The sequence below is a fragment of the Nicotiana tomentosiformis genome, chromosome 2 (genome assembly GCF_000390325.3).
Source record: "Nicotiana tomentosiformis chromosome 2, ASM39032v3, whole genome shotgun sequence".
Taxonomy (NCBI): Eukaryota; Viridiplantae; Streptophyta; class Magnoliopsida; order Solanales; family Solanaceae; genus Nicotiana; species Nicotiana tomentosiformis.
Window position 1 is genome coordinate 91,039,969 of NC_090813.1, and position 17,667 is coordinate 91,057,635.

General features: G+C 37.6%; 1 long non-coding RNA gene across 1 annotated transcript; it reads right to left on the minus strand.

Moving 5' to 3' along the window:
* Positions 1-9,381: 9,381 nt before the first annotated feature.
* Positions 9,382-9,991, minus strand: LOC117279369 (uncharacterized). The gene is made up of 2 exons (XR_004509781.2): positions 9,779-9,991; positions 9,382-9,673 (listed from the first exon to the last, which is right to left on the minus strand). It is a non-coding gene; the product is annotated as an uncharacterized lncRNA (long non-coding RNA).
* Positions 9,992-17,667: the final 7,676 nt, after the last annotated feature.

Below are 17,667 nucleotides of genomic sequence, written 5' to 3' on the forward strand. Positions count from 1 at the left end.
ATCGGAGTTCGTTCTTCCTTATGAGTCATATTCGAGTTGTAGCTTATTAGCGCTGTATGAGATTTTAGATGGTGTTTGAGATGGCTTATTGCCCGAGCAGCTTGTACTGGGTGAGACGAGGTTATTAGACCTCAGATCGGTGCAATCGGATTTAAGTAGGGTATATTAAAGAGAAAATATCGTTATTCAGTTCAGAATGAGGTAATGGTTCTTGTCAGGTGAAGAGACCCCATGATTTATTATTTTGGCAAGTGGTTATGAATTTCTACACATCTCTTTCACCATGGCAGTATTGCGAGAGTTGGAACAGGGCTTACATGTGTTATGAGGCGTATTGCGGGCATCGAATTCGTGAAATTATAGTTATTGTAGTCGGAGGATGTTATTATGGGCATGAGAATTATGCGGTGCATGGTGTGATTTCAGCAAAGGTGCATGATCATGTTTTGGTACAGTGTGTAGTAATTGATGCAGGGTTCGTATGTTAGAATCGGGTCTCGTGGAGAATTTTGGATGTTCGAACCTGGGTCTAAGGCTTATTGGCTAAGAAAAAGGAAGGATCTTTAGTCTGGCTCGAGCTAATGTGCTCACATGGGTTGTGGTGGCACGAGTAGGTGCACGAGGTGTGAAACAATGATTTTGGACAACTCCGAAACAGTTTTTGGTATGTTCGAGGACGAACGTATGTTTAAGTGGGGGAGAATGTAATGACCCGATCGATCGTTTTGAGCTCTAATGCATCTTTTGGCAGTTTGAGGCCTTGGGTAGCTTCACTTCATGTATTATGACTTGTACGCATAGTCGGAATTGAATTTCGGGAAGTTCGAAGTTGATTCGGATGGAAAATTCTCAATTCGAAAACTTTAAGTTGGAAGAGTTGACCAAGTTTGACTTTTGAGTAAACGACCTCAGAATCAGGATTTGAAGGTTCCAATAGGTTCGTATGATAATTTAGGACTTGGGCATATGTTCTGGTTGAGTGTTGGGTGGTCTGGGAGTATTTCGGCGCTTATTGTGGAAAGTTGGTAATTTGAAGGTTTTAGAATTTCCTAAGTTTGGTTTGAAGTGGACTTTGGTTTGAAGTGGACTTTGGTAATTTTTGCGGTGTTGTTCTCGTCTCAATAATGGGGTAAATATATGACCTTTATTTGATGTTTTTACATGATTATTTTCGTTGGTTATTATTTTTATCCGTGTTTGGATTGTAGAAATTGGGGTTTTCAGCCCCAAAGTTATGAGGTGGTAAATCCTTGATTTGAGGGTCAATTCATGGGTGAAATTGGATGATTTTCAGAATATAAACTATATATGTTATGGGTAATAATTATTTTTGATAATTTTTAAAATTCGGACATGTGAGCCCGAGGGTTGACTTTATTGGCTTTTCGAGCGGAGTTGAGAATCATTATAAGTTGTTAAATTGTAAGGATTTGAGTATATTTTGATTTATTTGCATGTTGTTTAACTAGTTTCGGAACGTTTGGCTTTGAGTTGAAGTGTTAGAGAGGCGTTGGAGCCGGTTATGGAACTTCAGAGCGAGGTAAGTCTCCTGTCTAACCTTGTGAGGGAGAAACTACCCCCTAGGCAATGTAATTGTTATGTGCTACTAGTTGTGGGTGCTACGTACGCACCAGGTGACGAAAGTCTATACGTAGCTAAAGTATGTTTATGTCCGGGTAGACTTAGGACTTTATCATGTAATGTTTGAATCATTTGAACTCGCTCTGTTGGCTTAATTAATTGAATTTATAATTGAAATTGATTTAGAAATATATATATATATATATATATATATATATATATATATATATATATATATATATATATATATATATATATATATATATATATATATATTAGGCTGAGCCTTATCACCTTGAAAGTTATTTGAGAAACGATAAAGGTTATATTCACTTTGTGCTCATGTACTGTGCCTACTGGGTGTTTGATAAAGTGCCTAAATGGCCTAAATTATAGAAATTACTGCTAATATTAGTCCCATTGGATGTTGTTATTGTAGATTGGAGTTGCTTAGTGTAGTGGATAATTGTAATATCACTAAGGGGCGAATTTGAGGTATGTTGGCTAAACTTCTCTCCTAGAAATGAATCTTATGATGTTCTTGTAAGTCTCGAGTTATTCATTATAAATTGACTATTCCAAATAAGTTTTGTGTCTAAAGGTATATGTTCAAAACGTGTTCCGAACGCTCTTGTCATATTATGATATCATACGAGAATATGTTCAAATATGGGATGTGTTTTAAGATGTTATGACTTCAAGTCGTGTTTCGAATGAAGGCTATTATGCCAAATTGTGTAAAAAATCTCGATGTACTTAAGACTCTTAATTACTCATGTGTATAATAAAAGTCGTGATTAGAGATGCCTTATTGTTAATAATCTATAAAGATGTTTGAAAGTAAAAGGATTGAGTTGGGGATATAAAGTGTGGCCACCGTGCCAAGAATTAAAGTTATACTTGTGGCCAATAGTGCCAATGAAATGAAATGATGTGTGAAAGGTTATGAAATGAGCCTTGATTCACCCGTTTCAAATTGACTTTGAAAATAGTTTGCCTAAAAGCTTATGTCCTTAAGTCATGCCCCAATGTGGCTGCTTTAACTAATGTTATGCTTTATAAGTATTTCCAATGTGTTTTATGCCTTTACATATTTATCAGTTAAAATTGTGTATTGCCCTTTTGGGGAAAGATACTTCAAGAATATTCTATATGCTGATGTTTATGATGATGAGCCTTGAAAGTAAAGAAATAAAAGTGTGGAATATGAGATACGGCCACCGTGCCATGAATGAAGGAAGCAGCCAATGAAATAATGATGTTGTAATTAGTTGAAGGCTCTAATGAAGTGATATATGGTATGAATGGTTATGAGATTAACGTATCCGTACTTATGTTTTCAATGTGTTATAAGCTCCTACGCCCTCATGAGGAGAGGCTATGGTATTCCTAAATATTTTAAATATTCTTAATTTCCTATGACCACCCATGACAAGTACAAGTAAGTGATAGTATGAATATGAAATGTGGCCATTTGCCAAAATGAGAATTTCGAGGCGTTGTATGTCCCAATGGTTTCAATCATAATATGTATGCTTCTAAGATAATAAATACAAATGACTTCGTTGTTAAGTCCCCAAGAATCATGAACTTAGCTAATGACCTTAAGTTGACAAGAGGGTATATAATGAGGTGGAAGAGACATGTCCTATGCTAAATGATGATGAAAAAGAAATTAGGCTCATGTGCCATTGAAATTGAGTTATTGATTTACCATGCATGTGTTAATGTAATTACTTGTGTTTCTCCATGATGAGCATGCACACGAAGTATTCCAATGATATGGGAAATTACAACCTTAAATGTAATATTAATCATGTCGCTTTGAGTTTAAATATGGTATTGTGATACACCTCCACCCGCATATGTTCGGGTGAGGCGGTAGGGCCACTTTGTATAGAGATTGTGGTATTATGATACACCTCCATCCACATATATTGGGGTGAGGTGGTAGGGCCGCTTTGTGTGGAGATTGTGGTATTGTGATACACCTCCACCCGCATATATTGGGGTGAGCCGGCAGGGCCGTTTTGTGTAGAGATTGTGGTATTGTGATACACCTCCACCCGCATATATTGGGGTGAGGCAACAAGGCCGCTTTGTGTAGAGATTGTGGTATTATGATACACCTTCACCCGCATATACTGGGGTGACGCGGCAGAGCCGCTTTGTGTGGAGATTGTGGTATTGTGATACACCTCCACCCGCATATATTGGGGTGAGGCGGCAGGGCCGATTTGTGTGGAGATTATGATATTGTGATACACCTCCACCCGCATATATTGGGGTGAGGCGGCAGGGCCGCTTTGTGTAGATATTGTGGTATTGTGATACACCTCCACCCGCATATATTAGGGTGAGGCGGCATGAACGCTTCATGTAGAGATTGTGGTGTCTTGATACACCTCCACCCGCATATGTTGGGGTGAGGCAGTAGGGCCGCTTTGTGTGAAGGTGGTTATAAAGGATCCCCGACTTAAAATCTATAAATGTTATTGGAAGCTCTTAATAAATTTGGTTGACATTAACGGCTATCTAAGACCTTTTATTGTTACCATGATTCATCATAATCATGTTGTATTTCCAAGTCCTTGAATAGGTGTATTGTGTATGTGAACACTATGGACGGTCTATGAGACGCATAGGTGTATAATATAATATGTGAACACCAATGACGGTTTATGAAATATATAGGTGTAAAATAAGATAGGAATATGGACGGTCTAGTGAGACGCATTGTTAACGCAGACAACAAGTGCCACTTTCATTGGCCTTGTTTGTACATGTTGTTTGAATTTTATTAAATTATGTATTCCACGCATAATTCATATGGCTCAATTGATCTCAAAAGATGTTTAAAATGATCTAAGTATAATAAGACTTGAAATTTGATTCTATGAGATGTTTCGTAATTTCTTGATGTATTTTTTTTGCCTCTTATTTGAGTTACTGTATTTTTATATGTTGTTTTGTCTACCTTACATACGAGTACTATTCCACATGTACTCACGTTCCTTTTGCCGGGTGCTGCATCTTTTAATGGATGTAGGTATACTTCTATAGGATGATATAGATCTTTGATAGGGATCTTCTTCACTACTCAGCTTATGGTGAGCCCGTTACAGTGGGTGTTTGGGTCTAGTTCATTTTATATATTAAGGTATCTATTGTCATAGAAGTTTCATGTACATTGTGGGTCATGTAATTAAAGATTTGAGTTTTGTCATATATTTATGTTCACGGTTATTAAGAGCCGGTCGTGCTCCCCGAGGTCGGGACGTGACAAACTTGGTATCAGAGCCAACTTTAAGAGTCCTAAGGTGTCATGGAGCTGTGTCAGTAAAGTCCCTCTTATCGGTGTGTTGCCGGCCATACTTATAATAGGGAGGCTACAACGACATTTAGGAAATATTTCTCTTCTTCTATCCTCGATCATGCGTTAAGGTTCTGAGTTAGTCTAGGAGTTCATGTGTCAATATCAAGGAATATTTTCACGTCGTGCTACGAAGAGAAAAAGGCCTAAGGATTAAAGAAATGACGCACATAACATGGCCATTTTGTGTACAGATTGTGGCATTGTGGTAGAGGTCATATAGAGTATTCCCAACTTGAAATTTATAAATGTTATTGAAAGCGTTAAATTAATTTGCTATGGTTATTTAATGGCTATTTAAGCTCTTTTATTGCATCCATGATTCGTCACATTCATGTTGAACTTCCAACCCCTGAAGGGGGTGTTTGGTTTTCATACTTGTACTATTTGACATGTGCTAACGCCCTTTTTGCTGAGGGCGCTACATCTGTAATGGATGCAGGTGGTTCCACAGCAGGCGGCTTTGATCAATGATAGCGGTGCACCCTCTTTCCAACTGACTTGGTGAGCCCCACTTTATTTCGGGGTCGTATATCTTTTGCTCCTTATGCATTTAGTTTTGAGGTATAGCCGGGGCCTTGTTGCCGGCAATATCATTGTACTTCTTTGTATATATTATAGGTTTCGTAGACATAGTGTGGGTAGTATGTTGGTGTTGGGAAGGTCAACCTATTGATGTTGTATTTGTACCACATGTTCTACTTTAAACCATGAAAGTATTTGTATTTTGAGACTTAAAAATGATGTGACTAATGAAAATAAATTGATGTTGTTTACATGATCCTCCTCATTGGCTAACTAATAAAATATATCTTCTTGTTATTCATGGGTGAGTTCGGATAGAAGGCATTACACAAGCTTGCTTGGCCGGGTTATCTCGGTCAAGCGCCAGTCGCGCTCCCTGAGGTCAGGGCGTGACACTTTTATAGCTCCAATTCAACACGTTCTACCACAATAATCTTCATTTTCACATCCCCTCATCCTCACCATGATATCCATAACTTTACAATTCCATTTGGTATCTTAAAACATGTAAAAATAGCCCATAGAACAAAACTCAACTACAAGTTTCATAGTTACTAGTTTCTTCAAGAATCCTCCAACAAAATCCAACCCAACACTTGTACAAACTTAATATTATTGAAGATGAAACTTACCTCAAATATAACAAGAACCCTCTGTTCTTTAACTCACTTCAACACCAAGTAGCTTCCTAAGTCGTCACAATGAGAAGGAAAGAGAGGCAACGGTAACCATGATGTTCCTTACGTCGAACATGCGTGGTTTATCTTTGGATTCACTCTAGGATCATGGGGGAACCCTTGGAGAGCATATAGGAGGGTTTAGGAACTATTTTGGTCGAGAAATATGAGTTAAAACAACTTAGAATTGACTTATATACAAGCTGGAGTTTTACACTGACTTTGTGGGTCCCGAGGAAGCTACTTGTGTAGTCTTGCGAAAATACAAATATCTCTCTACTCCGATGTCGTATCGACAAACAGTTCAATATTCTATGATATAGAAACTAGACGCGTAGATCTTCTATTTGGTAGGTAGATCACCACATAATTCTGTAAGGCCTCGTAAAAAATAATTTGCCATGGAATTTGAGGTTTTGTAGTACCGAGGTAGACTTATGTGTTTGAGGACTGTAGATTCTTGGCAGAAGAAGGCTATTATGCGGTCTATTTCGCGACCGCAGATTTGTTCCGTGGGCCGCAAAATCATCGCAGAGTTGAGCAGAAAATTATTGAATTTTGAGGGTTGTTTCGCGGTCCATTGTGCGATCGCATACCTGTTTCACGGTCCGCACTTCTGTCACAGAGTTGGCATGAGGAAATTTCTTTTGGGCGATTCTGCGGCCACTCTATGGCCGCATAAGTGGTCTGCGGCCGCAGACTTCTCGCATACCGGTCTATAGCAGCCCAGTTCTTGGTATCATTTTCGCGTCCCATTTTGCGGGATGCATATCTGTTTTGCGTTCCATTTTGTGACCGCAGACCTGAGTTCGGGCGGAGGGTCCATTTTCTTATTTTTATAACCCGACCCCATTTTAATAAATAGCCTTTGGGGCTTATTTTAGAACGATTACCAAATAATTTTAGAGAGAGGTAAGAGCATTTTGGAGATAGAAGGAGGAAACCAAACATTTTAATCATCCAATCTTTCACCAACTTTCAAGAATCAAGAAATTCAATCACTAGATTATCATCTATCCGGGTAAGTCCTATTCTTAAGATTTCATGCAAGAGGTTATAAGTTGTAGTATATTGTCGGGGTTGGAAATAGGTCATGCATGTGACAATAGGTTGTAGTATGTGGGGTTAACGAACTAGTTTGGATAGTTTCTTGTTGAAATTGGTTGAAGGAGGAAAAGATTACCATTGTAGAGCTTTGTAGTTTATTTTCCATACTAGGTGTCTGGCAAAATTCCTAAGAGAGTTACACCATGTGAATCCTTCTAATTATTATTCGATTTTTGCTATCTTCCTATAGATTGTTATTACTAGAAGTGTTAGGACGTTGTAGCAACTTAAGGAAAGCTCAAACAAGGTATGTTGGCTAAACTCCTCTTTTAGAATTGAACCCCATAGTGGCCTTGTAAGTCCCGTGTTGCTCATTATAAATTTATTATTCCGAACAAGCCTTGTGTCAAAAGATATATGCTTTCAAATTGTAAGCACGTGTTTCGTAATTCGATGATTTTCTTCCTTTCTTGTGGAGCGGGCCGAACGCCTCGGCAGTGTAATATATGCATCTATGGTTCGTGTCGCTCGACCCTCGGCAGTGTACACATTATTCGGGATCGGGCCGTACAACCTCGGCATAATCATGCGTTATATCGCTAGCAGTCCGAATATTCACGAGATTTTCCTCCCACTGATGCCCGGCATTTATTATGGTATTCCTTATCCGTTGGTTTCTGACACTTAATATATCTGAGCTGTTGAGATAGAACACGAGACTGAGAAATTTATATCTTTAAAAGAAATTTTTGGAAAATTATGTAACTTACAGTTTTACCACATTATTATTGTAGTGCTTCATATCTGCTTATGATTTATCATATTGATTTATTGGACCTCTAGTAAGTTTCGATGTCGACCCCTCTTCACTACTTCTCCGAGTTTAGGCTAGATACTTACTGGGTACGCGTTGATTTACGTACTCATGCTACACTTCTGTACTAAATGTGCAGGATCTGACAGGTTTAATTGGTGGTCATCTTGGCGCGTAGGCGCAGCTGCTGAGGAGATTTTATGGCGAGCTGCATTACAGGCTACGTATCGCAGCCCACAGAGTCTCCACCATACTATTTATTTTATCCTATCTTATTTACATTCCGAACAGATGTTGTATTATTATTGTACTCTTTAGTAAATGTCCATGCACTTGTGACACGGGGTTTTGGGGCGTTCTAGAATTTGTTTATGATTTTGCTTACCATTAAGACAAATCTACTTTATATTTTTACTTAAATCATACGTATATATGATTTTTGATGCATCGATCTTTCTATCTAATAAGATTCATGATTTCAAAAATAATAAAATGAACAATTAAGTTGGTAGTTCACCATTGACTTGCCTAACGGCGACGTTGGACGCAATCACGACCTATAGTGGATTTTCGATCGTAACATATTAAATAATACTAATCAGAATTTTCTTCGATGACTCTGGCACACGTGCCAATTGATAGTATTGTTTTGATTTGACTTAAATATTACTCAATCTCTCCCAACAGGTACACCACTATCTTAATTTTAGGGTGTTCCAAATGGTATGATACTATTATTGTAATAAATCAAATTTTAGTACCAGTACAATATTTTTTCCTTCATGCTATCTATTATTTAATTTTTTTGCTACCAACTTATACAATATATAAGTCAAATTAATATGATAAATTTCTTATCTCGTTAAATAAAGTCACATAAAATGATAAAGGTATAAAAGATTATCATACCTCCCGTCATTTCATTGCAATAGTTAATATGTGTGCCAAATGGAAAAAGACCTTTCTAATCCCTCTAATAGTCGAGTTGAGTTAAATTTGGACTCTAAAGGGATTGTTTGGTGCAAGGAATACGGATAATAATTCTGAGATAGAAATTTAAATTGTATTTATCTCATATTTAATAATATATATTAGTTGATCTCAATATAAATTTTATACTATAATAGTGGGACTAGCTTATGGATAGCTAATCTAATCCCATGAAATATCCTTGTTTAATGCGACCATTTGTACCAAACGAAGGATGGACTAACTGTCAAAAAGTTTGAGTTAGATCTAATCTTGAAAATAAATTTGCATCTCAATAGAGGCAAAATTAATTCTTAGTGTTTGTCTAAATTTTGGTGAACAATAACAGATATACTATTTTACAAAACGTTGTGAAAAAATGAATAAGCAAGGTATAAGAAAAATGAGCCATAACATTGTAGTATTGCTGAATTTTTATAAGAGTAAACCATAAGAGTACAAGTTATTTTTTTGGAGAACTACGATTATCATATGTTATAAATTCTTACAATAAATAAAGATGTTTCCCCTTGGGTCCTACTCGGTCATTTTCTTTTTCTTTGAGGTATTCTGATATTTTCTCCTTACAAACAGGGCAACTTGCATTTTTGATACTTTCTTTTAGTATCGAATATTCCTAAAGAAAAGCCCCGTACGCAACCTCAAACATCTCAGCCTCTCTTTGACCTGAGAAACCAAAAAAAAGAAAACACATGTGAGCCCTAAAACATTCAAGATTAATAAAAAAAATGAAGAGACGAAAAAGAAATGTCGAGGAAAATAGAAACTCACTCTTCAAGTTGTTGTTTGATTGACTTAAAACATTTTCCTTGAGATGCCATTAATTAAAAAGTTGAAATTTATCCAAGACTTTTTTGATCTTGAACCGATTCTGAGATCTTCTTTAGCGGTGGAAAGTTTAAGATAAGTAAAGTAGGTTTTGACGAAAAATGAATTGGATATATATAGTATTTTTTAGAGTTTTTTTTTTGCGTATAACTTACGCCTGTGAGAGGGACCACTCCTTAAATGAACGAATTTTGCATGGTATTTAGAGATTACATATTATTGTATAATTAATAAAGAATCCTGTAAGAAATCAGATTGGTTCATGCATTTAATGATACATATATACATTTATGTCTGATTTTTATTTTTTATTTTTTATTTTTTTTGGTTTAACCATCTATTTACGGGACCCACTAACTTACTAATCTAGATCCGCATTGTGTAAGTTCCATTTAAGGTTGAAATGCTCCTTACTAAGAATATCTCTAGAATTTGAACTCGAGACTTCTGGTTAAGGGGAGAAAAACCAGATTCATCCACTACATCCCATTTGCGGTCCTTCTATCAACTTTTGGAATGGGTGTAACTAAATAATTATATAAATATTCATCTAAAATAGTCGAGTTAATGGGTCAAAATTTGTACTATTATTAAATTTTTGGTTCTACAACTTGATTCGTTTATAATTAGTGGGCTTATCGTGATAGATGATTTCTTTTAAATTCATAACAATTTAATTCCATTTAAAAATAATTTTATCTGTGTAAGTTGTAAAATTATTAGAAAAATCGTAACTTGAAAAATTAAAAAGTTACTTTGAAGTTCACACTATAGGAAAATATAAAATAATTATAGAAATTTGCAGGGTAGTAATTGAAGCGATCAAAGGTATCATGAAATTGATTAATCACTAAAAGGCATCCTAAAATCAACTGCCTCACGTGAAAAATGAAAAAAAATATAAATTGTACAATAAATAAATAAAAATTATAATGTTCTTTGAGTCTCTTTTACTAGTAAATCCCCCTACCTCTAATAAACATTTCAAACTATTTTACGAACTCCATTTATTTTTTCTAAAAAACTATCTTAGAGAGAGAGTGCCCCCTTCTCTCTAGGAACAAAATAAATCTGTTGCTTTTTGTTACCGTTACCCCCCCTTCCCCCATCTCTTACTGTTCCGGCCAGCACATGGCCCAACTGGTGCAATCACCGGCCCCCTAACCCACCATTATCACCAAAGCTTCCTAATATATTATCAAACTACTTTCCACCATCATTTATTACACCCCCTCTCCCACAGCACTTAATTCCCATCCAACCCCCCTCCCCCCCCCCCCCAAAACCATTAACTACTATGTAATTACTTCTTCAATTCTCCTAAAGGATTTTCCACCTCTAAATATTCCATCTTTAAATAGGGGCATGCTCAATAGTGGTAGTCTCGAAAACTCTGTGCAAACCTCCTACAAAGGGGCCTTAGGAAATAGACCCTCTACCTCTGAAAGAAATCATGTCAAGCTTCATCATAGACCGTTCGAGGTTGTCGATGGTAAACCCACTATCATATTCACCAAAGAGGATAATGACATCCTTGCTCAGACCTGCAAATGGACAATTGTTGAAAAGTTTATCCGAATTCGACCATCTATTGATATTATCCGTAGTGAATTTGCAAAAGCTTCCCAGGTAAGGGGACCATTAAAATTAGAGCTTATGATTTGAAACATGTTTTAATTGACTTAGATAATCTGGATGATTATTTGGATGTCATCTCGAGAAAATTTATTATGATTGGTCCAAACACAGTGATGACTCTTGATAAATTGGCTACCAATTTCAAATGTGACGGCGAATCCTCACATGCTTTTGTCTGGATTACTCTGCCCGACCTTACATGGTATTACTAAGAGTGGGATGCCATATGCCATATTTTTTAGCCCATTGGTATTCCTCTCACCATGGACAAAGCCACGATATCCAAATCCAGACCCACCCCAGCCAAGGTCCATGTGGAGATTGATCTTACAAGACATCTCCTCTATACAGTAAATGTTGAAGTCATAAATACTGAAGGAAATAAGGAGATGTTCATTCAAAAAGTTAAATATGAATCAACTCCCTCTTACGGCACCCACTGCAAAGTACAGGGCCTTTATATCTCTGCATGTAGAGTGCTTCATCCTGAGCCGAGAAGCGAGGGGAGAAAGCGTACCACCCCCACCAATAACAAATAGCAAAGTCATGGTGGCTACAACAGGAATAAACTCAGAGATCAGAGGAATACTCTTAATAACAATAATGGGAAGACGGACACCTTAATTGGTCCTACAAAAGCTATATACAAAGAAGAAGCGAATAATAACTCCCAGAAAGAAACAAACGCAGTGCAAATAAGGGATACCTTCAAAGAAGAAAGATGGCAAAGGGTGACAAAGAAAAAAGGCAAAGGAACCAGCAACACCAATTCTACTCCAAACCAGGCTGTTACAACTCAATACAAAGGGGACAAAGCTACTGCTAAAGTATCTGGTAAAGAACCAAAACAAACTATCAAAGCCTTACTATCCAGAACATCTGTTGTTGTTTCTTGTTTCTCACAATTCCACTGGCCAAATAGAAAGTATGGAAGTTGCATAACCTCCCAATATCCTCAACTCTCATCAATAATTCAAAACTAATACAAAGCATACTATATTGGACAAAGATAAAGGACTCAATTAGAGGAAGAAAAAGAGCAATTTTCAGAAGATCAAGACTATTGTAAATAAAGTAAGGCAAGAATCTAACATTCAGCTACCTGTTATTGATGAAGGCAACCTGGAGCTGGACCTTTTCTTAGTACAAGTTCAAGAAGGAAAGGAGCAGAGAGTTATGAGGAAACCTAAAAACTTTTCCTTTAGAGCATTCATTCCCACAGATATATCTCTAGGCAATGTAGAACAATTAAAAAAACAAAGTGGCAACCAATTAACACCTTTATTTGGTCTGGACCCAATGCTTCTAGATATGTGTTCAGGAAGCATGATTAAGGCTCGGGAGGAGGTTTGAAATGGTGGTATTGAACCAGACCCTGATATTCAGGGAATGGCCAGCAACCTCACCCTGCATTATATTCAGTGTAGGACTGCAAATTTTGAAGACACTGCCTACAAAAACTGTGAGGCATATGACGAGCACGAAATACACACTTAAATTATGCTCGCTAGTCAAATATAGTATAGTATAATATCGTATCCATAGGGATTAGATTTAAATAGCATTTTCGTAGTTTCTAACTTGATTGCTATCCTGAAGAATCAACAATTTAGATTTATATGATGAATAACTAAAATTAACTAAGAATCTAAAGCTATTGACTATGTAACGGCCCAACCAGACGTTTTGAGTATTACAGTCCCGTTCCCCCATTTACTACTCAATTTATATCTTACAGTTGATTTATGACTTATCGGATTAGTTGGTTCGGGTCCGGAAGGATTTCGAAGTGAAATGAGACACTTAGTCTCATAATTAAAACCTTAAGTTATAAAAGTTGACCGGATATTCACTTATATGTAAATGACCTCGAAATTAAATTCTGATGATTCCAATAGCTCCGTATGGTTATTTTGGACTTAGGAGCGTGTCCGAAAAAATTATTTGGAGGTCCGTAGAGGAATTAGTCTTGAAATGGAGAAAGCCAAATTTTTGGAAAGTTTGACCGGGGGGTTAACTTTTTGATACCGGGGTCGAAATCTGATTCTGAAAATTAGAATAGGTCCGTAATGTGAAATGTGACTTGTATGCAAAATGTGAGGTTAATCGGACGTGATTTGATAGGTTTCGGCATTGTTTGTAGAAACTTAAAATTTCAAAGTTCATTATGCTTGAATTGGGGTATGATTCGTGGTTTTAGCATTGTTTGAGGTGATTTGAGGGTTCGACTAAGTTCGTATGATATTTTAGGACTTGTTGATATGTTTGGTTGAGGTCCCGGGGGCCTCGGGTGAGTTTCAGATGGTTAACGAATCAAATTCAAATTTTTAACCACTGCTGGAATTTTTGCTTCTGGTATTTTCGCACCTGCGGAGATTTGATCGCAGGTGCGAAGCCGCATGTGTGCACCAGCCATCGCAGAAGCGAGCTTTCCGCAGAAGAAGAGCGAGCCTCACAAATGCGAGCCCGCAGAAGCGGCTCCTAGCTCGCAGAAGCGGCTCCTAGATCACAGAAGCGGCTCCAGTGGAGGCTTGGAAAAACCGTAAAAGCGGTTGAATTCTCGCACCTGCGAGACAGCAGAAGCGGCTAAGTGAATCGCAAGTGCGGAACCCCTGGACAGTATACATTTCTAAGGGGTTCCAAGTTTTGCCATTTTTGGACCTTCAAGCACGGATTTTGGGGCGATTTTCAGAGAGAATTCAAGGAAAATTTGAGGTAAGTCACTTGTGATCATTTCTACTCCATAATATTGAATTATCATCGAATAATCCGACTAGATTATATATTTTTGAGATGTAAATCAGGGATTTGAACTTAGGGATTTGGAAATAAGATTTGATGATTTGGAGGTCGAGTTGATGTTGGATTTTTGTAAAATTGGTATGGTTAGACTCGTGGTTGAATGAGCCTTCGGATTTTGTAACTTTTATCGGGTTCATAGATGTGGGCCCCACGGGCGATTTTTGGAGCAAAATTTTGGATTTTGTTGGAAAATTAGTATTTTCTTATAGAATTAATTCCAATAAATTTTATTGACTGAATTGAATTAATTGTGACTAGATTCGAACCGTTTGGAAGTTGATACGCGTAGAATAAAATTTCTGTAGCATTGTTTAGCTTGCTCGACATTAGATTCGGTTTGTTCGAGGTAAGTAATTCTTCTAATCTTGGAGCTGAGGGCATGAACCCTAAATATACGTATTATGTGAATTGTTGAAGCTGGCGCACATGCTAGGTGACGAGCGTGTGGGCGTGTACCATAGAAATTGTATCGTAATTGTTCCGAGGAATTTTGTAGTCAAATAATCTTGGCATTTTTCATGCAATATTATATGTTAAAGAAATTGAGCTGAGAATCATATTAAAAATCATACTGAGGCTATGTGCCAGTATTATTGAGACCCACAGAGCTCATATTGCTATTGAATTATTTGTTTAAAATAAAATTTCATACTCAGTCATGTTCATTCATTTTATATCATCTCTCAGTCTCTGTTGCTATTTATTGATTCATCATATCATCATTTTGGGCTAGTTTCCTGACATTATGAGCCCGAGAGACTGGATAGATTGATGACTGAGTGAGGCCAAGGGCCTAATTATGAGGATAATTATGGGATCAGGCTGCACGTCGCAGCCTGTCATATTGGCTTTATATACTTTATTATTATGTGGATCGGGGCTGCCCGCCTGCAGCTGGCCTTATAGGCTTTAGCAAGTGAGTTGTCCGTGCAACAGGTGAGTTGTTCATGCAGTACATGAGTTATCCGTACAGATTATAGCTCTTAGGCTGAAGAAGCCCCTCCGGAGTCTGTACACACCCCCCAGTGAGCGCAGGTACCTACTGAGTGCGAGTGTCGAGTGCCGAGTGCCGAGTGCAAGTGCCGAGCGATTGGGAGGACTGAGTGACTATGATGACTGAGTGATTGTGAGGACTGAATGACTATGAGGACTGAGAAGACTGAGTGACTAGGAGGACTGAGTGACTGGGATGACTGAGTGAAATGATACTCTGAGAGTATGCATATGATTTTATCACTAAGTTTCATCGCATTGACATGCGCACATGACATACATACATAGAGATGTATTTTTGTCATGCTGTACAGTATCACATCATTCATGATTTCTCACACATATTGACAGATGGGCATAGTAATGCATTTGTTTTACACGGGTTATCTGGAAAGAAAATAAAACATCTCATTTATTATTGAAAGAATTTTGGGAAAATTATTGTTTTCAAACTTATTCATATTTTTGGCAACTTCGGTAAACGATTTGGGTTTTCACTGATATACTTGAAAGGAAGAACTATTTTTAGAAATCATGATTTAGCAGAGCATTTTATCTCTGAGTTACTTCTTGTATTATTTACTTTACGTTGTTATGGGCTGTTGTGGACTATTGATTTTGAACCCGACCTTGGTAAAAGCTCGTCACTACTTTGAACCTAAGGTTAAATTTGTTACTTATTGAGTACATGGGGTCTGTTATATTTATACTACACTTCTGCACCTTGCGTGCAGATGTTGGCTGCTGATGTTGTTGTGTTCATTGGGAGTTAGATCTGAAGATGTACCTGCGTTCTGATTGTAGCTGGCTCTTGTTCATGGTAGCCTTAGATTTATAACAATATGTTTATGTACTTTTCAAACAGATGATGTATTTACTTCATACTAGCTTTGTATACTCTATTCTTACAAGCTCATGATTTGTACTACCAGTTCTTGGAAAATGTATAAGATTACTATTTTTCTTTACTTAAATTGCTTTAATAATTGTTATTGGAATTAGTTAGTGGTTAATTGTCTTACCTAGCAGGTTGAGTTAGGTTCCATCATGACTAGTTGAATTTTGGGTCGTGATAAGGTGGTATCAGAGCTCTAGGTTCATAGGTTCTACAAGTCATGAGCAAGTGTCTAGTAGAGTCTTGCGGATCAGTATGATGACGTCCATACTTATCTTCGAGAGGCTACATGGCATTTAGGATATATACTTCCCATCCTTCTTTCCTTATCGTGCAGAATTGATTCAGCTTGAGACATAACTCTTTAAATTCCTTCCACGTATTCGTATGTGCACATGAGCGCTCGGTATCAGCTGTGCATCGCTGGCTTGTGATTCTATGAACGAATTTCGAGATGTGTATTATGTGTTTCGGTGATGGGCCAGTCTGGAGGACTTGAATCCATGGTTAGACCGCAGCTTAAGCTCCGTAGCTTCAGTTGTAACTTGTACATTTGGACTCATATGTCTGTAATGTCTCTACGTGTGGAGTTTGTGGCTCGATGAGCGATGGAATGGCTTTGTGATGAGTATGATGTAACTGTGGGATGTGTTAAGATGACTTGAATATGATGAGAAGTGTTTCCTTTAAATGTAAAGGAAAGGCCATTGGGTGCTTGATTTTTGTTTTGATGTGACGTACAGTCTCGGGTGTGAATATTTTGAAGGATCTTTCATGTTGTTAAATTTTGGGACAAATTAAATTCTCATGTCTGGTTAATGAGTTTGGACTCAAAAAGATTAAGTGATTTCATAGCAATTGTAACTGCGGAAGGGTATAACAAGACACCAATTTGAGGCTAAGCAGGTGGGGTATCACCTACGGAGTAATCTACGTAGGTGTGTTCCTTATAATGTGAGGGGAGAGTTTCTTTTTTGCCAGCGGGGCGTATTTGATGAGATTTGAATTTGAATCTGGTTGAGAAAGTTGACTTGAGTGTTAAGAGAATGAATGTGATATTAGCGGACGATTGAGATATAGAGTGTTCCGTGTAATGTTCTCTCCTCCAAAGAATGTCCCCTCCCCCCTCCCTCCCCCCCCCAAAAAAACAAAATAGGTTTAAAACCCCTTTTATACATGTTGGGGACGTGTAGGGTTGAAATAACCAAGTCCCAATCGAATTAGGACAAACTTCGCCCTTGGGCATCATGCTTTGCGCCTTGCGCGAAGCTGGACACTGAACTTCTTAGCCTGCTGTCAATGGCATTTTGGTTGGTGCCTGGCACAAACCTGGGAACCAAACTTTTTTCCGCTTTTGTGCTCTGCTACCCTTGGCGTTTTGGTTGGTGCCTGGCGCGAACCTGGGCACCAAACTCGTACTTCCTCCAAATTCTTCTGTTTTTACTTCAATTTGCACGCAAACTTTCCAAACCACTTCCAATTGACTCCTATACATAAAAATACC